Source organism: Balaenoptera borealis, assembly GCF_965194805.1.
Source record: "Balaenoptera borealis genome assembly, chromosome: 11".
Classification (NCBI taxonomy): Eukaryota; Metazoa; Chordata; class Mammalia; order Artiodactyla; family Balaenopteridae; genus Balaenoptera; species Balaenoptera borealis.
Genome location: NC_138868.1, coordinates 107,409,311 through 107,435,227, shown reverse-complemented (window position 1 = coordinate 107,435,227; position 25,917 = coordinate 107,409,311). Strand labels below are relative to the sequence as shown.

The window sequence follows — 25,917 nt, the reverse complement described above, 5'->3', positions numbered from 1 at the left end:
CACTTAATATTACATTGCTAAAATTCTTCTATATTATTACTTGTCACTAAAATGTATCCATCTTATAATGTATGTATATCTCATTCTATGATTATGACTACAATTTATTTATCCAGTTTTCTGTTTGTGGACATTTGAGTTGTTTCCCAGGTTTTGTTATTGTGAACAGTGCTTCTAAGAATATTTTTGTACTTGTTTTCTGTTGTACTTGTGCAAGAGTTTCTCTTAGGTATAGACACTAGGTAGGTGTATAGCTAGGAAATTAGGAAATCCTCAGGTATGTACCTAGGACATTAGTTGCTAGGCATATGTGAATGTTCCACTTCAGGAAGTAATGCCAGACTGTTTACCAAAGTGCTTGTACTGCATGCAACAATTAAGTTTCTATTTCTGAGTTGTGTGTACAAATTGGGTTCCTGCTCTCATGGGAATTATATTCTAGTTAAATAAATACAAGAAGATAATTTCAGAATTGGTGCAGTGTTATGCAAAGGATAGATAATATTGGGAGCTGGGCGATGGTTGGTCTTTAGCCAGTTTCTAATCATTAGGAGCAAAGAGTGATGGCAAGTGATTAGGAGGGTTTGTTTTAGTTACGGAAGGCCTGGGGTGGGGTGGTCATTTGAGGTGAGACCTGGATGAAGAGGCAGCTGGGTCAAAATCAGGGACCCCAGGAGTAGAGAGCGCAGAGGCACTGGGGAAGGAACGAACAGGGTCTGTAGCAGGTGCAAAAAAGCTACTCTGGTTGGAAAGCAGTGGACCAGGAAGGAAGTGAGAGGTCAGCAGAGCTGGAGCATGACAGGGCGGTGAAGAGCCATTAGAAATTAAAATAGATGAGTGATGTGAGCTTATTTAGATTAAAAAAATATATATTTATTTATATTTATTTTGGCTGCTCCGGGTCTTAGTTGTGGCACGCTGGATCTTTTAGTTGCGGCATGTAGACTTCTTGGTTGCGGGCATGCGAACTCTTAGTTGTGGAATGCATGCGGGATCTAGTTCCCCAACCAGGGATCAAACCTGGACCCCTTGCATTGGGAGTGTGGAGTCTTACCCACTGGACCACCAGGGAAGTCCCGCTTATTTCTATTTTGAAAATATTACTCTCACTACCGTTTTGGTAATGAATACCAGATCATGATGTGCAGGAATGGAGAAAGGGAGATGGGTTAGAAGCAAATGCTAGTCCAGTTGAAAGATGCTGATGGCTTAGACTAAGGTAGCAGTGCAGAGGAGAGAGAGAGTGAGGTTCAGGATATGTCTTACAGGTAAAGTGACAGGATTTGCTGGTAAATTAGTTTTGGAGTTTTAGGGAGATAGAAGCTTTTAATTTCTAAAACATGGTCTTTAAAACCAGTATGTTATTAATTCAGAAGCTTTGTCTCTGCTCTAAATAATGTACTCAATGATTTTAGTAGAGTTAATTGATTTTCACTCATCACTTGAATCTGTTTTCTGGGATGTTGCAAATGTTTGCTGCACAGGTGTTAAAACTGGTTCCTGGTCTAGCTCCAGACCTTTCCTGTGCACTTCTATCACTGCAGTCCCTTTTCTGGCCTCTACCTGGGGACATCTGTCCTTGTTCCACCAGCCATTTCTTGTTCTTTGTTCTGCATTCTTTTTTTTTTTTTTTTTTAAATTTTTAAAATTTTTGGCTGTGTTGGGTCTTTGTTGCTGCGCGCGGGCTTTCTCCAGTTGCATCGAGCGGGGGCTGCTCTTTGTTCCAGTGTGCGGGCTTCTCACTGCAGTGGCTTCTCTTGTTGCAGAGCACAGGCTCAAGGCCCGTGGGCTTCAGTAGTTGTGGCTCGCGGGCTCTAGAGCGCAGTCTCAGTAGTTGTGGCGCATGGGCTTAGTTGCTCCGTGGCATGTGGGATCTTCCCGGACCTGGGCTCGAACCCATGTCCCCTGCATTGGCAGGCGGATTCTTAACCACTGCGCCACCAGGGAAGCCCCTGTTCTGCATTCTTGCTGTCACGCTTACTTTGCAGGGATGTGCAGAAGCTGCATCATTTGGATTAGGGCCATGACATCCAAACCTGAAACTGTGGCTGGTAGGTTGGGTCAGAACAGCCTGAGGCCTTGGAGATTTGGACTGAGGAAAGTAGTTGAGTCTTAACTGTCAGAATTTCTGCAGAATCCAATTACTTTTGTTTCTGTGAAATTAGAATTGATAAGATACAGCTGATTCATAAATTGATGTTAGGTTCAAACACATCTTTTAATGTAGCCTTTACATTTTAATCAGATTCTAGTTTTTGTAAATCACATCATGTTGTACTTATGCTCAGAAATTCTGTAATTGTTTGTGACTGGAGACTCTGTACTCCAACAATATCACTTATTCCTGCTTCTTTTTTTATATTACCACCACCCAGGGCTGGTTTTCTCTTATTTGAAGACCAAGTTCAATGGTACTTTTTACCCACACACCTGCATTTGTGTCCATGGTGCCCTGCCACTTTACCAGTCCTTTAATTCCAGCTGATAACAGCAAAAGTGGTACAGACCTACTTTTGCTACAGATGATGGAAGTTTCAGAATAGGTTATATTGCTACACATATAGCATCTAAGGGTAGGGGCTCAAGCAAGAGCTCGGGGAGGGGCACAGGAAATGTGGACTGAGATTCTACAGAGCAAGGAAAGTCATGGCAGGTACCATGTTGGGTAGCTAGTTGAATCGGTAGGGGAATGTCTGGAAGGGGAGATTGTATTGGTGTCTGGTGGCTGCTGTAACAAATGACCACAAACCTGGTGGCTTAGAGCTGCAGAAATTTATTCCCTCACGGTTCTAGAGAGCAGAAGGCTGAAGTCAAGGTGGCAGCAGGGCCACACTCCCTCCACAGGTTGTAGGATCCTTTAGCTCTTCCAGATTTTGGTAGCTCCAGGCTTCCTTGGCTTGTGGTCACATCACTCTTGTCACTGCCTCCATCTTTACATGGTCTTCTCCTTTGTGTCTTAATCTCCTCTTCTGTCTCAGAAGGATGCTTATAACAGGATTTAGGGCCCACTGGAAATACAGGATGATTTCATCTCAAGATCTTTAACTTCAAAGGTCTTTCTTCTAAATGATGCAACACTCACTGCATATGAATATTAGGACATGAACATATCTTTTTGGGGACCACCATTCAACCCACTACAGTGATCAAAACCTGTGAAGTCCTACTTTAAACCTAGAAAACTAAGGTAATGATCAAGTGGGGAATCAAAGATAGAAACAACTACCTTTGGGTTTTGTTTGTTTGTTTTTCCTAGAACACATTTATCCTGACAGAGCCTCCCCTTTAAAGAAGCATAACATTCATAAAGCATAAAGTTCATAATGCTGAGTAGGTCTCCCCATTCCACTCTGGAGAGGTGGTTTAGTTAGTATAAAAGTGGCCAGATTCGTTCAGGTAGAAGATTAAAAATAAATAAACATTTTTCTTTTTTGAACAGCTAGTATGGAGATCTTTGGGAAGAATTTCCTAGAATGCTGTATATGTATATATATGTATATACATATTATATATTTACCATTCTTTCTGCAGATATTTCAATTATATTTATTTTTCTCCACTTCGTAAAAGGTTTCAAAACATAAAGCACAGAGAATCACAGCACTTAGGTGCCCATCATCTAAACTTAATAAAATTTTGCATTTTGCCATATTTACTTTGGATATATATTTTTAAGAAGAATAATGTAGATATAGTAGGCTATTCATCTTACATATATATTTTATAACCTTAAAATTATTCGGCACAATGCTTTGACTACATTTTTGGGTTTAGTTATTCATAATTCATATTTTGTACTATGTGTTATTAGTGTTGTCAGCAGGACTTCTTTTAAATCAGTATTTAACTGTGGGTGTTTTGAAGTGAGATAGTTTATAGTTCTGAAATAGTATGTAATGTTTGAAATTGATTAAATTGATTCTTAAAATCTTGGGGCTTCCCTGGTGGCGCAGTGGTTGAGAGTCTGCCTGCCAATGCAGGGGGCACGGGTTCGGGCCCTGGTCTGGGAGGATCCCACGTGCCGCGGAGCAGCTGGGCCCGTGAGCCACAACTACTGAGCCTGCGCGTCTGGAGCCTGTGCTCCGTAACAAGGGAGGCTGCGATGGTGAGAGGCCCGCGCACCGCGATGAAGAGTGGCCCCCGCTCGCCGCAACTGAGAAAGCTCTCGCACAGAAACAAAGACCCAACACAGCCATAAATAAATAAATAAACAAATACTTTAAAAAAAAAAAAAAAGAAAATCTTATTTGAAAACTTTAATGTTCGATAACTTGTCAGTTATCAAGTAGTAAACTCTCTTGAACTCTTGCAATAGCTTTATAGTTTTTTGTTTCGTGTTTTCCAAAAATTTTGAAATGTTTCAAACAAACAGGAAAGAATAGAGAGAAACATAAACCAACATACCAGCTTCATTAATTCCTTATATTTTACTAACTTGCTTGATATTAAAAAAAATAAATAAATAAAACATTACATATATAGTTGAACCCTTGATGTTATTTTCCTTTCTTCTTACCTAGAAGTAACCATTAACCTGAATTTGGTACACTATCATACTCATTCATGATACCCTTTCTATTAAGTACATACATCTAGCCATAAATAATATGTACCGTTTCTTGGTACATATTACAACTATATAACAAGTATCATATTTATTACTCTGCAGCTTTTTTCTCATTTTTAAAATTTATTTATTTATTTATTTATTTTTGGCCGTGTTGGGTCTTCGTTGCTGTGCGCAGGCTTTCTCTAGTTGGGGTGAGCCGGAGCTACTCTTCCTTGCGGTGCACGGGCTTCTATTGCGGTGTCTTCTCTTGTTGCAGAGCACGGGCTCTAGGCGTGCGGGCTTCAGTAGTTGTGGCTTGCAGGCTCTAGAGTGCAGGCTCAGTAGTTGTGGCGCCCGGGCTTAGTTGCTCCGTGGCATGTGGGATCTTCCCAGACCAGGGCTTGAACCCGTGTCCCCTGCATTGGCAGGCAGATTCTCAACCACTGCGCCACCAGGGAAGCCCCCTCATCATTTTTTGATAGTCATGTAGCTATATGAAGATACAGTTCATTTTAACTATTGTGTGTATTTTCACTGTGTGAGTATTCCACAATTACTTCATCCATTATCTCAGAGATGTTTAGATTATTGCAAATTTTTTGATGACTCTGCTGCATGGAACAGCCTTGAACGTTTACTTCTGCGTGAGTTTGTTATGGTGTCCTAAAAGTGAGTTGCTGGGTTGAAGAGCATATGTAGCCTTAGGTTTAGTAGGTTTAAACAAATTGATCTCTAAAGGGGTTGTACCCATTTGTACTCAGACCAATTATGTATTAGAATTCCTGTTGTTTTGTATTCACTGCCAAGAATAGGTTAGTTCAGATATCTTTTTATTATGGACATTTTCAAATATGTACAAAAGTAGAGAGTAAATATAATGAATTCCCACGGAACCCTCACCTAGCTTCAATAGTCTTTAATATATGACCAGTTTTACTTTATCCACAAAGCCGCTCCTACCACCCAGGATTGTTTGGAAGCAAATCTCTGCCGTCGTATCATTTCATCAGTAACTATTTTCATACACAATGCCTGTCTTCAGAAGATAAGGACTCTTTTTAGTAGCATTGGTATTTATTTAGCATATATCTTTTTAGATTGAAGTATAACTTTTATATAGTAAAATGCATGTCTTAGGTGTACTGTTCTCTGTTTTGATAAATGCATATATTTGAGTAATTCATAGCCCAGTCCAGAGCAAGTCCATCCCTCCAGCTGGAAGAGATCTGTGCAGATCTGACCTCTGTGAGGGAGACAGAAGTAAAGGAAGGTGGGTAGGAAAAGCCCCAGACTGTGGCATAGTTTTCAGAGTTTTGGCAAAGCCAGTGGGGAACCATTGAGCCAAAGTTACCTGTCAGGGGAGCCACATGGTTCCCAGGGACAGGCTTGCCTTTATATCCCTGTGGCACTCAGTTCTTGTCTGGGGGCAGCCCGTGAGAAGACTGGTGGACAGAATTCCAAAGACAGCCCCCAGGATTCCTGTCCCCTGGCTGTTCTGTCAAACACTCATCTAGGTACTGTTGTGAAGGGATTTTTACAGATGTAAGTCCAAGTCAGTTGACTTTAAGTTATGGAAATGACGTAGGCCCTTTAAAAGAGAGTTTTCTCAGGTTGGTGACAGGAGGGGAAGTCAGAGAGATTTGAAGGCAAGAAGGATTAGGTGTGCCAGTGCCGGCCCAGAGGCAGAAGGCGCACAGGTGAGGAAGAATATGAGTGTCCTCTAGAAGCTGAGGGTGACCCTTGGCTGACCGCCAGCAAGGAAACAGGAACCTCAGTCCTGCAACTGCAAGGAACTGAATTTGGCCAACAACCTGAATGAGCTTGGGAGCAAATTCTTCCTAGAGCTGACAGCTGAGAGTCAAGCCTGGCTGACACCTTGATTTTGGCCTTGTGAGACCATTTATTAATATTATCACTGATCTCATCAGAAAAGCTATCAAGCTCACAGTGTCAGATACAAATTTTTCCAAAAATCTAACTTTACTTGAAAGTTCAGATTTTATCATTTGCCACAGACACAATTTTATTCCTTGAAGTGAGAGACTTGCTTCATTTCTGAGAAAATTCCTGACAAATATGATTTGAGTAACCGTAATTGGTTCTTCTTTCAAATAAATATGTCATTCAGTGAAGAATGGAACTAGTTCATCCCTTATTGCAGTCACTCGAGTGATTTCCTCAGACACCTCAATCTGTTGTGTATCGAAGCCTGAAGTACTTTATGGGTACTTCCCATGTCATCACACAGAATATTAAAGAGATACATCGATTCACGGGTCACAATTGAATACAATTAATAATTTTTGCTGCTTCAAACGTATTTTAAATGAAAGTAGATTTTGCTTTTTGGAATTGTGAGTGCATGTTAGTGAAGAATACGATGACTTGCTATAGTTTATTACACTGCCTTTGTTCATAGTTACACCAATATTTTTATGTATCTGCTTTTACACCATCATGCAACACAGTGACAAGGTGATAAGTTATTATGAAAATAGTTTTACCGTGCCAGACCCCTGAAAGGATTTTGGGGATTCTTAGCTATACAGGTACACCTTGTTTTATGGTGCTTTGCTTTATTGTGCTTCACAGATAATGGGGTGTTTTCAAATTGAAGGTTTGTGGCAACCCTGTATCGAGCAAGTCTACTGGTACCAGTTTTCCAACAGGATTTGCCCACTTTGTGCTTCTGTGTCATATTTTGGTAATTCTCACAATATTTCAGACTTTTTTGTTATGGTGATCTGTGATCAGTGACCTTTGATGTTGCTGTTGCAAAAAGATAATGACTTGCTGAAGGCTGAAACGATGGTTAGCATTTTTTAGCAAAAAAATTGATATTAAATTGATCAAATATTAGTTAATTACATTTTTTAAGACATAATGCTATTGTGCTCTCAGTAGACTGCAGTCTAGCGTAAACATAACTTTTATATGCACCAGGAAACAAAAAACGTTTGTGTGACTTGCTTTATTGTGAAATTCGCTCTACTGCAGTGGTCTGGAACTGAACCCGCACTATCTCTGAGGTATGCCTGTACGTTGAGAAATGCTGCCCTACATCTTTTTGTCTTGTCAGTTCTTCAGTTTTAACCATCTAGTGGGTGTACAATTGTATCTCGTTGTGGTTTTAATTTTCATTTCTTTCATGACTAATGAGCATTGAGTACCTTTTTATGTGCTTATTGGGCACTTGGATATCCTCTTTGTCGAGGGCCTGTTGTCTTTGAAATGCCTCTTCTGGACCCTGTGATGGAGGTAGACAACCTTGGAAAGCCCGCTTTTAGACCCAGCACACTTAACATTTTTACTGGGCATCTGCAAGTCAATTAGGAAAAAAATGTCATTTATTCAGTCATAGTTTGTAATTTTTTTTGTTTTTAAAACTTTTTATTGAAGTATTAACATCAGTTCAGCAAGATGCTTTTCATATTTATTAATCTTTTAGTTTTTTAAGTTACTGATTTTCCGTTTTCTATTTCATTTATTTTTGCTTATCTGCATTATTTCTTTCTACCTATTTCTTCCTAGGTTATGAGTGGCAATTTAGATGATTGATTTCAAGTCATCTTCTTTTCTAATTTAAGCATTTAATGCTATAAATTTCCCTCTAACCACTGCTTTAACTGGATTTTACAAGTTTTGATGTAGTATATTTTCTGTATTGTTAAATTATGAAATATTTTAAATTTCCTTTTAATATCTTCTTTGACCCATTGGCTGTGTATATGTTGCTTAATTTCCAAATATCAATATTTGAATCTTTTCTAGATATCTTATTACCGATTTCTAATTTAATTATGTTATCAGAAATTTTACTCTGTAAACTAAATCTTTTGAAATCTGAGCCCTGGTTTATAGCACAGCATATGCTCCATCTCAGTGTTATGTTCCACATGCATTTGAAAGAATGTGTATTCTGTGTTTGTAGTGTTCTATTAATGTCCATTAAAGCAAGTTGATTTAATTGTATATTATCCAATTTTTCTATATCCTTATTATTTTTTTGTCTAGGATTTTCTAGAGAGGAAGAGAGGTGTTAAATTTTCTAATTATGGTATGGATATCTGTTTTTCCCTTTATTTCTGCAGGTATACCTCAGGTTTTGTGGGTTCGCTAGACCACCATAATAAAGCGAATATTACATAAAGTGAGTCACATGAAGTTTTTGGTTTCCCAGTGCATGTAAAATTTATGTTGACACTAAACTGTAGTCTATAAGTGTCTAATAGCATTATGTCTTAAAAAACAATGTACAAACCTTCATTAAAAAATAATGCTGTTGAAAAAAAAAAATAATAATGCTGTTGAAAAAATGGCTCAGATATATCGACTTGCTCCAGGGTTGCCACAAACCTTCAATTTGTTAAAAACACAGTATCTGCAAAGCACAATACAGGGAAGTGCAATACAATGAGGTATGCCCATGCTGGTGTTTACTTCATGTATTTTGAAGTTTTGTTATTTGGAGCATACACATTTATGATTAAGTTTTCCTGATGAGTTGACTTTTCTTATATTATTTGCAAAAGTCCCATTTTACCTCTGCTAATACATTTTTTTCTTGAAAAGTGATTATATTAATATAGTCAAGCCAGCTTTTCTTGGACTTATTATGTTGATGGTTTATCTTTTTCTGTTTTTATTCTCAACCTATCTTTGTCTTTATTTTTATTTTTCATTGAAGAATAGTTGATTTACAATGTTATGTTAATTTTTTCTGTATAGCAAAGTGACTCAGTTATACACATATATACATTCTTTTTTGTATTCTTTCCCATTATGTCTTTATTTTTTTTTTATTTTTTTATTTTTTTTTATGTCTTTATTTTTAAGGTGTATTGCTTGTCACTAGTATATAAATGGGCCTTGCTTTTTTATCCAGCCTGACAACCTCTGTTTAATTAGAATATTTACTCTATTTATATTTAAACTACCTGCTAATTCCAATATCTCTCGGTCATTCCATGGTTTGTTTCTGTTGACAGCTTTTTCTCTTTACAATGGCCTAGTAATTTTCTGTTGTATCCTAATCATTATGGATGATTGTTGTAGAGAGCCTGTCTTTTCTGTTTTCTTTCTCTGAGTATCATTTTGGTTTTAGTAGGCAGTAAAATTACTGGGTGATCACATTGAACCTTTGGTACCTTAGTTTTGTAGTGTACCAGGGTGGGCTGGTTTTGCCCTAGTTCAAGAGGACCCCTTTAATCCTGGGGCATAGCCTTTACTCTTCAGGAAAGAGCCTCAGTGTAAAGCCTGGGGTTTTTACCCAGCAGTTTCTAGGCTTGGCTGACATTCTGTTTCCTCTGGGGTGGCAGCAGCTGAGATACCGTCTCAGCCTCTTTCAACCTTCCAGCTATTGCTCTCCGGTGGCCTCCATGGAGTCTTTCTTTGCACATGTGAGTTAATGGGTCAGCCACGAATTTGAAGTGAGCTTATTGTTAGAGCATAGGTCTCCTCTGCAGCCCTCTCCTTTCTGGAATTTCTACATTCAAATTTACACTCACTTTGGTGACCCCAAACTCTGTCGTTTGACACCTCCAGCAAATAAGACTGTGGCTTTCTGCTGGAATTTTGGTTACTCCTACACTGTGGGAACTGGGATGTGCTCTCGGGAAGAGCTTAGATATGTGGACCTTACCCATGAGTGTGGTTGTTTAAGTGGTTGAATCCCTGATAGTTTTGCTGGTGTTTGGTTGCTTTTGTAGGTTGGGTTCCTTTGGGAAGCAAACTCTGTGGGGCAGAGAGAGATGTGAAGGAAGTTTATTAGTATATTATTGGTATTGACACCTGAGGAAAAAGGGGGAAGAGAAGGGAAGGAAGAAATGGGTAGAGGGAGAAGGTGGGCTGTGATGCATTTTTAGAAAGGCCGTAGCTGACTCTGTAGGGGGTTCTGAAATGGGATGGCTCTTCAGAGTTTATAGCCATTCATTAGATGTTCTTCTTCTGTCTTTTCAATTACTTGTCTTATATTTTGTTCACAGTTGATAGTCCTTAACCTGTTGGAGATAGACAACGTGGTGGAAAAATATAAGCTGTTATACCATTACCAGAACTAGGATTTCCCTAGGTTTTAAAATTGAAAGTTATTTGATTTTCTGGTAGTGTGTCATGCTTACATTTGACAGTGTGAAGACACTCCAGGTGGTTTTCATTTAGTTTGAAATACTTGCTTGTTAGTGTATTTAACTTAATAAGAAAATGCTACTCTACTGAGCTTTCATCTGTAATCAGAAAACATAATTGTTTGCCACATGTTTAATAGCTGTCAAAAATAGGGCAGGATTTCTTAACATAAAACAACGACATCAACACAACAGAGTAAATATTTGTATAAGAACCATAAAGTATGTGCTATATAACTATGAAAAGTTATTTTATATATTGAATACTATATGAAATTTTAGGCTCTTATTTGTTAGATTTTTACATTTTAAATGTTAGCCAATCATTGAATTGATTTGATGTGAAATCACTTAGTCCAAAGATATTTCAGTCTTATTTTAAAAAAAGTTTTACTGTCAGTTCTCTAAGTTGTGAAATATTACTTGTGAGAAATTTCATTTAAAAAGCATATTCTAGTTTAACGTGATGTCACAAATTTAGCCTGGAGAAGACAAAAATACCTAAACAGTTGTTTGCTTTCCTGCCACATCCCAACAAAAATGCTTTACCTTAAGATGTTTTGTAACCAGATTAAAAAAAAAAAAAAGTGAATCGAACAAACTAGTAAATACGTTATGGAGTACAGTTGCATCATTCATTATATGTTTTACTTGCATCCTCACTGTAACTTTAAATGAGAGAGATTAGGGAGAGTGAAGATGAAAGCTCCTTGACCTTTGTCCGGGTCCAAAAAGAATGACTTTTTTCAGTAGCATCTGAAGCATTTCCTCAAAGATATGGATTGTGTATTCGGAAAAAAATTAAGTAGTTTCTTTTGAAGTATGTTTTATAAAAGAATCTGGATTGGCCACGTAGTGTAATGTTAAACTTGAGGTTCATGTTCTTAGCCTGTGTTACCATTGTTACCATAATTATTTCTTTTACAAGAGTGCCACCTGACGTTCCAGTTCTTCAGTAGCAGCTAACTGCGTATTTTCATTTAGCAGCTTAGACATAATTTTGTTGCTTGCTATCTGGCCATGTTAATGTAATATATATATATAAAATTATGCAAACTTTGTCCCAGTTAAGGTGATAATTAAAATCCTTAAGTAACTTAATTTTAAAAATTGGCTCATTTTAAGGGATTCAATTATGTGATTCTTTTCCTGTGTCCCCAAACCTTGCCGAGCCTCTCCACATCTTACCTTTTGTTGCCCTTGCAACCTCTACAGACTTCCAACCCTCAGCTTGGTCCCTGAGTCATATCAAATAAAGATAGCTGTACAAGTGGGGTGTTCTAGGGAGGTACCAGGTAGGTCCCTATATTGAGAATTCCTTGGGAACGAAGCTTTCAAGCAGCTCCAAACCTCTGGTATCTGCCAGGTTGCTGGTTTTCATGGGTTGTAGGTTGTTGGTTTTCAAGGAAACCGTGGAAATGTGAGGCAGGGGTGGGATTAGGTCAAGTTAAAGCAACACAAAGCTCACTCTTTCTACTGAGATTCAGTCATTTTTATTGAAAAAAAAAATGCTCCCTGGATTGCTGCAAGCCTTTGGTTAATTTTCAGAATCTTTTAAAAACTGAGGAGAGAATTTTCAGAGGTTCTTTCTTCACCGTTTTCACTGGTATAACTCTCTTGGCCGGTATTTAAACCTCAATAAATGTGGGTTCCTCTCTTTGACTCTCTTTGGTTTGAATTACTAAGTTTTTAATACATAACCATTCCGTTGTAGAGCTTTTGTAATCTGAATGCAGGGACCAGAGCCTTCTAAAAGTTTGAATCTCTTGCCACGTCTTCTAGTATAATTCTGAGAGTTCTGCAGTGATGGCAGGGTGTGGATGCTGTAGTCCCCAGTACGGTGGCACCGCCATCTGTTTGCCACTTTTCTTGTGGACGTAAAATTTCAGTTAGTGATAATAGTGCGGTTGGTTCATCTGTTTTCTTGGTTGGCATTTTATTACTTCACCGTCACCGTGGAGCCTGTGAGCTCATCACCAGTATTCAAAATGAAGGCCAGTAAATGGACTTGGCGTCTTTTTATTTCTACACAGAAATTTCTGGTATTGGCTCTTTTTATCCTTACTTCAAGACAGTACCACAATGTGATTTGGTTCAAGTGGCGTATGTGTGGGCAGGTGTCCAGCTGATTCTTTCTTTGCCTGAAACTTCAGTTCTGGTGAGCATGGTAGACCTTGTTAACTTAGTTCCTTAATTTTCTTTGGTTCTTTGTGGAATCCTGGCATATAGAAACTTGTTTTTGGAAAGTTGAATTTACTTTTCATTTTATCCGCTTTTACTCCTTTCACTGTTTTTGAAATGAATGTTCGATATTTAAATTGATATTTAAATCTTTATTTCAGATTTTAAAAAATGTCAGCAAAAAGTCTGAATTCATAAAAGTAAGCAGGTATCTTTTTCATTTTGTTTCCTGAATTATGCCAAGATTACATTTAAAAATATCATCAATTCTGCTTTTCCTATTAGCATTCCTGGTGTTACTCAGCCTTCCACCTTTTCTTTCCCTATAGTGCGAATATTTGACTAATTATTATGTCCTTCCTGTGCTTTAGCGCTCAGTCATGGATTGTCTGGCAGCCTGGGTAAAAGGAAAAGGTAAAAAACAAACAAATAAAAAATAAACAATCTACTATTCCACTGATACCACAGATCAATAGCTAAGCTTAAATAGTTGGCTAATGAGAAATTTTCAAGCATTCAAACATTCTAAGCAAGCTAGAGGTGCAGAGTAGCTAAAATTCAATAATATACTGGATCTGTTCTGTTCAAAATATAGCCACTAGCCATTTGTGGTTATTGAGCTCTTGGGATATGGCTGTTCTGAATTGACATGTGTACTGTAAGTGGAAAATTCATATGGGATTTCAAGGGCTTAGTATGACAAAAGAATGTAAAATAGATCATTAATTTTTAAATATTGAATACTTGGTGAACTGATAATGGCTTGGATATATTAAAGTAAATAAAATATATTATGAAAATTAATTTTACCTGTTTTAAGAAGTTTTATTACTAGGCTATTAAATTTAATATGTATGTCACTTACATTATTTCTATAGGGGAACTCACCATTGCACTAGACTCTTGCTAATGGATGTGTCTGAAACGTCAGTGTTCTCAGTTTCTAGAAGTTATTTTTTCATTTTTAATTTCTGTACACCTTTTTCCCCCTAATCAGAATGTATAGCATCATCTGAGTCCGTGATTTTTAAACATGGCCTCACATCAGAATTACCTAGGAGACTTTTAATAAATACTGATGCCCTCACCTTATCCTTAGAGAATTTGATTTAGTTGATGGGTCTCAGGCTTTGGGAAGTATTAAAAAAGCTCCTTAGATAATTCTAATGTATCGTTAAGTTTGAGAACTGTTGTACCATTTGGTTCAATTCTATTTGTTAAATAGTTTGTAGAAATGAATAGATATAACTTGGAGCAAAGGTATTATTACCATTATGGATTCTGCACCAAAACAATAACCAGGCTTTAACCTGTAAAGGGAATGCCTAGAGGTTGTTAACAATGCAGAGTTTTGAGTCGTGCTAACGGAATCATTGCAGGGTTGATCCTGGAAATCTGCCTTTTTAATGGCCTTGTAGGTGATCGTGATGCAGGTGGGTCACCATCCGTTGAGTGAAGCCAGGCTCTGGATCCCAATCAGAGGACATGTGTTTACTGAGGAATTGACGTCCCTTCATGTTGGGAAAACCTGACTCTGGCAAGGCAGACATTTGAGTGTGTATTCTCCTCTCACCTTTTCTGTGTTGGGACAGCTTGTTTTTTTAATTTAGGTTGCTGTAGTGATTTCTGTATATATTGATTATTAAAAAAACATGCAGGTGTTGGAGAAGTTGATAACATTTGTGCTGTTTGCATTAAAAAGGAGTGTGTATGAAAGACGTTGGCAGGGCTATGTTTTGGCCATAATTCACAATTTCATTTTAATTGAATATTCGCAGTATGCAGTAGGCTCATTTGGACTGGAGAGTAACTTTACTACAGCTTTTGCCATATACCTGCTTTTGAAAATGACCCTCCAGCATTCTGCTGTAACACTCAGTTTAAAGCCTTTATTGGGCATAAGATATATTCTCTGCTAGTAAGCAAAAAGTAGTAAGAGTAACATTTGGGCTTCCCTGTTCAGCAAGCTGTCTACATTTTTGAGTTAATAACCCCCTGATAAAAGTGGCATTTTTCATTTTGTCTAGAAGTGAAAGGTGACCTTTGGTTTTCTGTTGTATTGTTGCACTAGGGCTAAAATAGTTTTTTCCTTTCCCTCTTTCTCCCAAACCTTATTCACATGTCTTTATTGTTAGTCACAGTCTCTTTTACTCCAAGTCCTTTGCCATATACAAATCCTTTCTTTTGCCTTAAAATTCACCTCCAGTTTTAAAATCTTTTTTCTTTGTTTTGTCTATTCTGTGCTCTCCTGGACGCTCCAAATGGTGAATGAACATATTATAGGTACTTAAGCCACAGTATTTCAGTTAATGATACTCTGGTTTTAAAAAAGTTAATTCATTCTAGAGAATGTTCCAGTTAAAGGAAAAGCATATTCGTTGTTAAATGACCTGCTCTGCCTGATCCAGCTTTCTTAAGCAATTTATGCTAGTGCTGTCGTATTAAAACCCCCACTTACCCAGAGTATAATTCCTTTTCATTGTTTATGAGCTTTAGAAAAAAGAGATGTGTTTGGAAATGGGATTGCCAGGATTTGTTTTTTTCATGACAAAATGGTTATGGCTCCCTCTGTTTGAGGCGGACTAAGTTGTGTGGGATTGAGAATGAGCGCTGCGTATGTGTGGATGGGTAGTTAACGTGAATGTTACTAATCTCTGGATTTTAGGTACTTTTTATTTGCAAGTAGGAGCACGTCTCTATCTTCCATTTTCAGTCTGGGAGAAAGAATATTAATAATCGTATGGCAGAAAAATAAAGTTGTGGTCTGACCCGAGAAAGTTTGAGGCAAGTCTTAGTAATTATCTTTACAAATAATGTTGTTAATGTTTTTGAAATTATCAAAATATTAGAAAAGTTTGAAAATTACTGGAGAAATTATATTTCTGGGCCAGAAGAATAGAGATTTTGGCCAGCTAGTCTGAGAGACTGCCTAAGAACTGGTGTGAGATTGTAATTCTCTGCTCTTTTGTGCTTCCTAAGTTAAGCATGGTTTGCATAACAGGCCTTAGAAACATTTAGCTGAAAAACAGGTTTAAGCTTTCTTGGGTATCATTTGGAGGAGAGGAATAATAGAAAAGTTACAGGAAAGGTTCCTCAGCCTGAACTCAATAAAACAATAGGAGCAGAAGGAAAAGATATGCTTTGTTTGTAAATCTTTAACCATTTTTATATTTGATAATTATAACTACCGAAACATCGTGGAGAAAGTACGAGAAAACAATTTTTGTATATGTATTCCTTATGTACACGTAACTGAAATTTGCATTTTCTGGTAGGATAAAAGTGCAGCTTTCAAAATAAAGCTATTTCTATTTGAACTAATGCCCCAACTAAAAGGTGAAAAGAATTTTGAAAATTCAGCTATCAAGTTCTCCAAGAGCATAATCTGAATTTGAAACCTAGCTGGTGTGTGTTTGTGAATTTAGCACCCCTTCCCAGTGTGGCCCGAAGACTGGTTGGTATAGGATATAAAGGGCCCTCTTGCCCCTCCTCAGTTTTGGGGGCCACGTCAGTGCTGCCCGTGGGATTGGTGTTGACTGTCACTAGGTCTGCAGTGCAGGCCGGCTTCTCTCTTTGCTGAGTGTTGCTTCTCCCTCTCACCACAGATGTTGATCCCTCTGGTACTTCCTAATAAAGAGTCTACATGCCACCATCACCTGGAAATTAAAACTCTGTAAATAATTTTTGGATCAAAGAGGAAATTTTAAAATGTAGAAAATGACAAAATATATTAGACAAAATATATTAGAACCTATGGGATCTAGTAGCTAAAACCATATTCTCATTTTATTGCACTTCACTTTATTGTGCTTTGCAGATACTGCATTTTTACAAATTGAAGGTTTGTGGCAACCCTGTGTTTGTCAGATGATGGTTAGCATTATTTAGCAATAAGGTATTTTTAAATTAAGGTATGTGCATTGCTTTTTTTTTTTTAAATTTATTATTTATTTATTATTTATTTTTGGCTGTGTTGGGTCTTCATTTCTGTGCGAGGGCTTTCTCTAGTTGCGGCAAGCGGGGGCCACTCTTCATCGCGATGCGCGGGCCTCTCACTATCGCAGCCTCTCTTGTTGCGGAGCAGAGGCTCCAGACGCGCAGGCTCAGCAGTTGTAGCTCACGGGCCCAGTCGCTCCGCGGCATGTGGGATCTTCCCAGACCAGGGCTCGAACCCGCGTCCCCTGCATTTGCAGGCAGATTCTCAACCACTGCGCCACCAGGGAAGCCCGTGCATTGCTTTTTTAAACATAATGCTATTGTACATTTAATAGACTGCAGTATAGTGTAAACATAACTTGTATATGCACCAGGAAACCAAAAAATTCATGTGACTTAATTATTAAGATATTTGCTTTATTGTGGTGGTCTGGAACAGACCCATAATATATCCAAGGTATGCTTGTGTAGGAAGATTATTTGTCTTAAATATGCATATAATAAGCAAGAAAGAATTAATGAATTATCCATCTAACTCAAGGAGAGAGAAAACATCATAAAATAAATCCAAAGAGAGCAAAGGAAGAAATGAATAAAGACCGGTGGGCATGAATAATGGCCTCTTAAATATGGCCCTGTCCAAACCCCGGAACTGTGAATGTGTTGCTTTACATGGTGTATTAGTTTACCATGGCTGCTCCAACAAATTACCACCAACCTGGTAGCTAAAACAATGTAAAGCTGTTCTCTCAGTCTCGGAGGCCAGAAGGCTGAAATCAAGGTGTTGGCAGGGCCATGCTTCCTCCAGAGGCTACAGGGGAGAATTTGTTCCTCACTTTTTCTTGCTTCTGGTGGCTGCTAGTATTACTGTGCTTGTGTGCTTCACTCCAATCTCTGCCGCTCTCTTCACATCACTTTTCCCTCTTCTGTGTGTCTAATCTCCCATTGCCTCTTTCTTATAAGGATACTTTTGATGGCGTTTAGGGACCACCTAGGTAATCCAGGGTTATTTAATTATCTCAAGATCCTTAATCATATCTGCAAAAATCCTTTTCCTAGGCGTTGGGACATGGACAGGTCTTTGGGACTCATACCAGATTACCACACATCGGCAAAAGGGACTTTGAGATGTGATTAAATTAAGAACTTTCGCATGGGGAGATTATCTTGGATATCTGGGTAGCCCAAGGGGTCCTTAAAAGTGAGAAGCAGGAGAATCATTGTGAGTAGCAGAGGTGATGACGGGAGCAAAAGGTTGGAGTGATGTGTGGAAGGGGCCGTGAGCCAAGGAGTACAAGTGGCCTCTAGAAGCTGTAAAAGGCGAGAAACAGATTCTCCTCTCTCCCCAGGGGACCAACCCTGCTGACACTTGGACTTTAGCCCAGCGAGACTGATTTTGGACTTCTGATCTCCTGAACTTTAAGATAGTACATTTATGTTGTGTTAAGCCACTAAGTTTGGGGTGATTTGTTCCAGCAGCAGTTGCATATGAATTCAAAGATCAAAGCAGAAATGAATACATAACAATGCATTGAGTGCTAGGGTGTGTTCTAGGCAATTTGCATATATGAGCTCATCTAGTTCTCACAATAACCTTATGAAACAGGAACTTTTATTGATAAACCGAGGCACTGGAAAGTTACATAACATTTTCAGTAAGGTGATAGATCTATTTAGAGAAATTGAATAACTGTTTTGTTTTAGAAAACAATGAAATAACTAATCTGTTAAGTTTCATTTGGAAATGAACACAGGTACAGAAGGAGTTTAAAGAATCATTGGATTTGCTCAACTCTGATGAAACAAATATGAGAAACTGAATGAATTGGATGATTTTTCTAGGAAAGTTGTTGTAACAACCAAGCTTACCCTAGAAGATAGAGAAAATGGAAGCGGAGCGATTACCATAGAAGAAAGAGAAAAACTTGTTAAAGAGAAACCCTCCTTTTTCTCATCCTAATCTACCAGACTTGGGTGATACTGGAGAGGAAATCTACCACAGCTTTATGAACTGGATAATACCAGTGCCGTTTAAACTGGTGGAGAGAACAGAAAAAGAAGGAACAGTTTCAAAAATTTTAAAAGATGCTAGCGAAACTTGGCAAAGATTGTACATTGGAAACTTGATCAGTCTCACAAATGAATAACTGTAAAAATCTTATAAATATTAGCAGAATCAAAGCTCATTAAGGAGTAATACACCATGGTCAGATATGATTATTTACTAACCCCAGGAATGTAAAGATAGTTCCTTTTGTAAATCACCATATGAATAAATCAAATCAAAAGTCTGATTTCATCACTTATGTAGATTTTGAAAAACTATTTGTTAAAGGATAAAAGGAATAGATGGCTGTTTGCTCCAAAATGATTAAATCTGTGTGTGTGTATGTGTGTGTGTGTGCGCGTGTGTGTGTGTGTGTGTGTGTATATGTATGTGTATGTGTCTGTTTCCAAAAGCCAGCATCATGATTACTGAGCCAACACTGGAAATGTTATCATTAACCAGTATAAAACAGTGATAACCAGTGGCAAGAAGGACTTCAAGAGGAAAGTGTTGCTTGAAGGATGAGTCATTGTTTACCAAGTGAATGAGTGAAAGCCTCTTCAAAGGAAAGGGGCTAAGCAGTACAAACATAGTCATGGCGATGTGAAAAAATTGGTGAGTTTAGGGAAGTAATTTTCAGATATGATTTGAGTGGAGCTGATAAAGGGAAGGTAGTCATCCCTTTGTACCTGTGGGCTCGGCATCGGCGGATTCAACCAACCGCAGATCAAAAATATTCAAGAAAAAAAGTTACAGAAAGTTCCAAAAAGCAAAACTTGGATTTGTTGCAACTATTTACATAGCATTCACATTGTATTTACAACTATTTACATAGCACTTGTATTAGGTATTATAAGTAATCTACAGATGATTTAAAGTAAATGGGTTATATATGTTATATGCTAATACTCCATTTTATATAAGGGACTTGAGCATCCTTGGAATTTGGCATCCCTGGGGGGTCCTGGAACTGATCCCTCAAGGATACAGAAGGATGACTAAATTTTATTTATTTATTTATTTATTTATTTATTTATTTATTTATTTATTTATTTATTTATTTATGGCTGCGTTGGGTCTTCGTTACTGTGCGCGGGCTTTCTCTAGTTGCAGCGAGCGGGGGCTACTCTTCGTTGTGGTGCACGGGCTCTTTCTCATTGCGGTGGCTTCTCTTGTTGCGGAGCACAGGCTCTAGGCGTGTACGCGGGCTCAGTAGTTGTGGCTCACGGGCTCTAGAGTGCAGGCTCAGTAGTTGTGGCTCACAGGCTTAATTGCTCCACAGCATGTGGGATCTTCCCGGACCAGGGCTCGAACCTGTGTCCCCTGCATTGGCAGGGAGATTCTTAACCACTGTGCCCCCAGGGAAGCCCAGGGATGACTAATTTTTAAAAAGCCTTTCATATTGATTTTAAAAATCAGTATATAGTGTTACCTGGAGAAACCATAATTCAAAAAGATACATGCACCCCAGTGTTCATCGTAGCACTATTTACAATAGCCAGGACATGGACGCAACCTAAATGTCTGTCAACAGAGGAATGGATAAAGAAGATGTGTACATATATACAATGGAATATTACTCAGCCATGAAATAGAATGAAATAATGCCATTTGCAGCAACATGGATGGACCTAGGGATAGTCATACTGAGTGAAGTAAGGTAGACACAGAAAGACAAATATATCTCTTATATGTGGAATTGAAGAAAAATGGTACAAATGAACTTATTTACAAAACAGAAGTAGAGTTACAGATGTAGAAAACAAACTTATGGTTACCAAGGGATAAGGGGGGGAGGGATAAATTGGGAGAGTGGGATTGACATATACACACTACTATATATAAAATAGTTAACTAATAAGAACCTGCTATATAGCACAGGGAACTCTATTCAGTACTCTGTAATGGCCTATATGGGAAAAGAATCTAAAAAAAAAGTGGATATATATATATATGTATAACTGATTCACTTTGCTCTACACCTAAATCTAACACAATATTATAAATCAACTATAATAAAAATAAAAAAAATAAAGTCAGTATATAGTGTTGATGAGAGGAACTCATTGGACTTAAGCAAGTTTCCATTGTCCTTGTAAGCTTTAAGAATATATTTTTTGGAAACTCTGATTGCTTGCTTCAGTATCCATGAGCTGCACTTTATCCATGGGTTAGTTCTGAAGTCAGTGGGCAAGGTGATGTGAATGCCTAGTTAAAAGTATCCTTGAAAACCCTTTAAATTTGCTGTAAAGAACAGAATAAAAACATATTGTCGTCACTAAATTCATTATAGTTTTTTCCCAGCAGTGAAACAGATTTGCTATTTTTCTTTTAATTGAGCACCAAGTGAAATATATTGTCAGATTTTTTAAGAAGCTCTGTTATATTAAAAATGCATGTCTTAAAAAAATGCATGTCTTTAAATTACTTGGAATCAAACCCAGTGCTGAATAGGTATTGTTGAGTTTGCATAAATTAATCACATGTGAAACTCTGCCACTCTAGCTCTTGTACATAGAGGTTGTACTGGATACTTGTTTTCTCCTCCCTCCCTCTCCCCCTCCCTCCCTCCCTCTCCTTCCCTCTCTCTCCCTCTCTCCCTTTCTCTCTCTCCCTCCCTCCCACCCGCCCTTTCTCTCTCTCTCCCTCCCTCCCACCTGCCCTTTCTCTCTCTCTCTCTCCCCCCCTCCCCATCTCCCCCCCTCCCTCCTTCCCTCCCTCCCTCTCTCTCTCTCTCTCTCTCTCTCACTCACACTCTCCCTCTCTCTCTGTGTCTCTCTCTTTCTCTGACTTGCTCACGCACTGACTTTCTCACTCCCTTTTTGCAATAGCCCTTGATTTTGGTTTGGGAGTCCTTTCTTGCCCCAGTCTTGGTTCCTTAGGGACCAAGCAGGACTCCACCTTCCTGTTGCAATGATAAAGTCCGTGACTCAAGCCCAGGCCAGTCAACAGAGTGTCTTTCAGACAAAGTGATCTGTTCAGAAGTGGGTAGGAAATCTTAAGATGGCCCAATTAAATGGACTCTGTGGTGCTACCGGAGGAGGAGGTGGTGTGGGAGTGTGGCCCCCCCTGTGGTTAGGGCTGAAGAGGCTGGTCAGAAGTCAGATGGAAGTGGTAACAGCACATGTGGCTGGGCGCGGCTCCTTGTCCTAGGGAGTTGTGCGCGGTCTCTGTGTTCCTAAGCGGTTTGGTTCAGCGGGGTGCAGCTTTCTGCATTCGCTTAGTGCCTGGTTGTTTCAGTAAATAAATTGTATTGGAAAACATCCGTGCCCATTCATTTACTCTTGTCTACGGCTGCTTTTCTTCTACAAAGGCGGAGTTGAGTAGTTGTGACAGAGACCATACGGTTCACAAAACCTAAAATATTTATTATCTGGCCCTTTACAGAAAAAGTTTGCTGACTCCTAACCTAGTGCTTCTGGCAGATGAAATCATGTATAAACAGATGCAAAATTCATGCTGTGTATAAATTGGTCCCTAATATAACAATAACTTTGGAACAAATTTGTCTTTGCAAAGCAAGTATTGTAGCAGAACTGTCTGTACATGAAACCTAAGACTGTAGCCAACATCTGGAGAGACACCTTCCTGAAGCCATTTGAACCCTCTGAATGTCTCTGTACCTAAAGTGAGAGCAACCTTTAGGTATTTTCAGTCATATGATCCAACAAATTTCTTTTATGTTTAATCCAGTTTCAGTTGCATTTTCTATCCCTTATAATAGAGTTCTCTAGAAAAATATTTTTTTGGAGTAGTTTTAGATTTACCAAAAAGTTGCGGATATTATAGAGTTCCCATTTATCCCATTCCGATTTCCCCTTTTGTTAACATCTTACATTAGTATAGCACATTTGTCACATATAATGAACCAATATTGACACATAATTATTATCTAAGGTTCATATTTTATTTGAATCTTGGTTTCTACCTAATGTTCTTTTTCTGTTCCAGGATACCAGATACCTTTAGTCATCATTTCTTCTTGGGCTCTTCTTGGTTTTGACAGTTCTCAGACTTTCTGCAGTTTTGATGACCGTGACAGTTTTGATTAGTACTGGTAGGTTATTTTGTAGACTGTCCTCACTTTGAGTTTGTCTGACTTTTTCCTCATGGCTAGAGTGGGGTTATGGGATTTTTGGGGGAGTACTACTGCAGTTCTCTTTTAAAAATTGCTTCTTGAGCAACAAGCATGGACAAGATAAGATAAATATGAGTTATTCTTCTTCCCTTCAAGATTTTTATAATTTTTATTTTTAAAAAAATATTTAAAACATACCTACCTTCCTCCTATAAAACTAGAGTGTGTAGTCGCCTTCCCTATCTTTTCCTGCCCTCATTTAATGCCTCATTTATCATTCCTGTAGCATCTTCATGTAAGATTTGTCATTTTGGCTATGCAAAGCACTGTGTCTATTTGAAGTAAATCTGTTTTTAAATGGCTTATGTAGGGTTATGAAAATGTTGCACTATTAAAATGTTATCTTTAACATAAAAATTTAATTCAAGATAAGGGAAGCCGTTACATTTTTAGGAGTTTTGGTTTAATATTTATATTTGCATAATGCAGAATTCACCTAATGCAGCTGAAATAGGGCACACTATTTTTGGCATGTCTCGCAGTACGTTACTTAATGTGGGTTACAGGGTGCTGGGGTGATGTCTCAGGCTCTCACATCCGTCACTTTTCTCCATTACTGTTACCTGCTGCCAATTGCAGGAAATTTCAGTACATTATTAACATTCTGTCATTTGCCTTTGGCAAGTAGTTCTGACAAATGGAAGATTAAAATTTAGCTGCTATAGGTTTAAACCACATCCTTTGTGTCAGTAATACCCAATACCTCCTTGGGTATTTTTCTGGTTTACCTGAAGCAGTGATTTTGTCCATTTTCAATGAAATGGGAGTTTCATTGAGCTTCGCAGTGTGGTCCTGCCTTGGGGACATCTCTTGATTACCCTGTATCTCAATTTACATCATTTAAATTTCAAATAGCAGCACTTCCAAAGTGAGTCAGAACATTTGAGGCTTAGACAAATGAAAACTCATTGATTCTTTTTTTTTTTTTTTTAAAGATTTTAATTTAAAAAAAAAAGTTTTTAATTTTTATTTTTGGCTGCGTTGGGTCTTCGTTGTGGTGCTCAGGCTTTTCCTTGTTGGGGCTTCTCTTGTTGCGGAGCACAGGCTCTGTGCGTACGGGCTTCAGTAGTTGTGGCGTGCGGGCTCAGTAATTGTGGCTCGCGGGCTCTAGAGTGCAGCCTCAGTAGTTGTGGCGCACAGGCTTAGTTGCTCCGTGGCATGTGGGATCTTCCCGGACCAAGGATAGAACCCATGTCCCCTGCATTGGCAGGCGGATTCTTATCCACTGTACCACCAGGGAAGTCTCACTCATTGATTCTTTATACTATATTTTATTTGAAATGTACAGTTATGAAATATAAACCTTTGATGTGGTTTGGAAAATAAAATTCAGATATCATATATATTTTGGGGACAACTAGGTAAAGGCCAGATAAAAATATAATTTGAGATCCAAATGAGTCATGTTTGGTGGTCCAAATAAGGTTTGTTTATATGTAAAATGAGCAATTTTTTCGCCCCCAAACTGAAACTTTTTGTCTTCTTGTAAGTATCCTGGATTACAAATTTTCAACTACAATTACTTAAGTACATAACATGTTATGAAGTTTCCTAGAACATTGTGTATAAGCATACTTTGCTCTAATTGCCATCTAGAATGTTTACAGTTGTACTACTTTATGTACTGTAGTAGCTGTAAGAGTCTACCAACTGTGGTGGATTCATACGAACATTTAAATAAGAAATATTAATGGAGAAATAGTGTACATTATGTTGAGGCAAATTAAGCAGTATGGTTAGTAATGGTTAGTATAGTAGTACTGGTATAGCCTTAACGAGAATAATTTGCCTCAATAGATAGAATAACTCCAAAATAAAAAAGTCCAAAGGTTGTCAGAGCTCTGAGCCAAGAAATGACAACTTCCTACCTGTCATATATTACAAATACCATGTGTTTCCTTCCATTTCCCACAATGAGAGACTTATTTGTATATCAGGCAACTGGTTAGAGGGTATAGTTGATAGTTATGTTACTATTTCACTCATTTCCAGCCTCTCAGTAACCACATACATCTCATGAACAACCCTTCATATTTGAACTGATAAATTCTGAGTTACAGAATTAAAAAGTGGTATTTTTACAGTTCTAATACTCTTCATTTAGGAATGCTATTTCTTTCACTTGGATTATTGACCATTTCAGAAAGTAAAAGCATATCATTTGGGAGGCTTAATTTTTGTTCTTATTGCTCTCTTATGTGAATACCTGATCATTATACAGCTGGGCTGTCAGATAAATAGAATCAACTGAAGAACTTCAAATGCAAATTCTAGAATTTGGTCTCTGGAAATACAATAGGTCTGTGTGTGTCGGGGGGGAACCTGTCTTTTTTTAAGCTACTCATGTAATTCTGATGCCTAGTGGTACATGTTTGTGTAGTTCTCTTACGTACCTCCTGAGGAGCGCCTGCATTTGGTTTATATGGAAGGCACTGAGATGGGTAGGGAATGAATAACTGTTCTGTTGTGTTAGGTGTCCAATAGTTGTGACGGTAGCAGTTTTATTTTGTAGTAAAACTCTAATGGGCCATAACGGAGTATGTAGTAAATATAGTAAATATTGATACCGTTTTTAAAACATTTTTTATACAGTTGTTTTTGCAATAATGTGTAAAAATACGGTCGCACAAATCACTCAAAATCTATACAGCTTTGTATCCAGAGCACTAATAAAAGCAATAATGATTCTAATAATAGCACAGTTAAAAAGATATGTCAAATTTTGAATAAGTAAAGAAATATTAGTTAAGTTAGGATTATACCTTTTGATTAATTAATTAATTAATTAAAAAAACTTTTTGAGCTGTGCCACGTGGCATGTGGGATCTTAGTTCCCCAACCAGGGATCGAACCCACGCCCCCTGCAGTGGAAGCGCGGAGTCCTAACCAGTGGACCACCAGAGGAGTCCTAGGATTTTACCTTTTAAATAGGGTGATGGTT

At 38.1% G+C, this 25,917-nt stretch overlaps 1 protein-coding gene across 5 annotated transcripts in view; it reads left to right on the top strand.

Annotated features, from left to right (window-relative positions):
- Positions 1-25,917, top strand: part of ARHGAP32 (Rho GTPase activating protein 32) — a 274,825-nt gene that overhangs the window by 52,432 nt on the left and 196,476 nt on the right. Inside the window, exon 2 of one of the 5 annotated variants that reach the window (XM_082343058.1) lies at positions 22,790-22,895. The exons of the other annotated variants lie outside the window; for them this stretch is intronic. The gene's annotated coding sequence lies outside the window, so the exon portion shown is untranslated. The remainder of the gene's footprint in view (positions 1-22,789; positions 22,896-25,917) is intronic. 5 annotated transcript variants of the gene reach the window in all.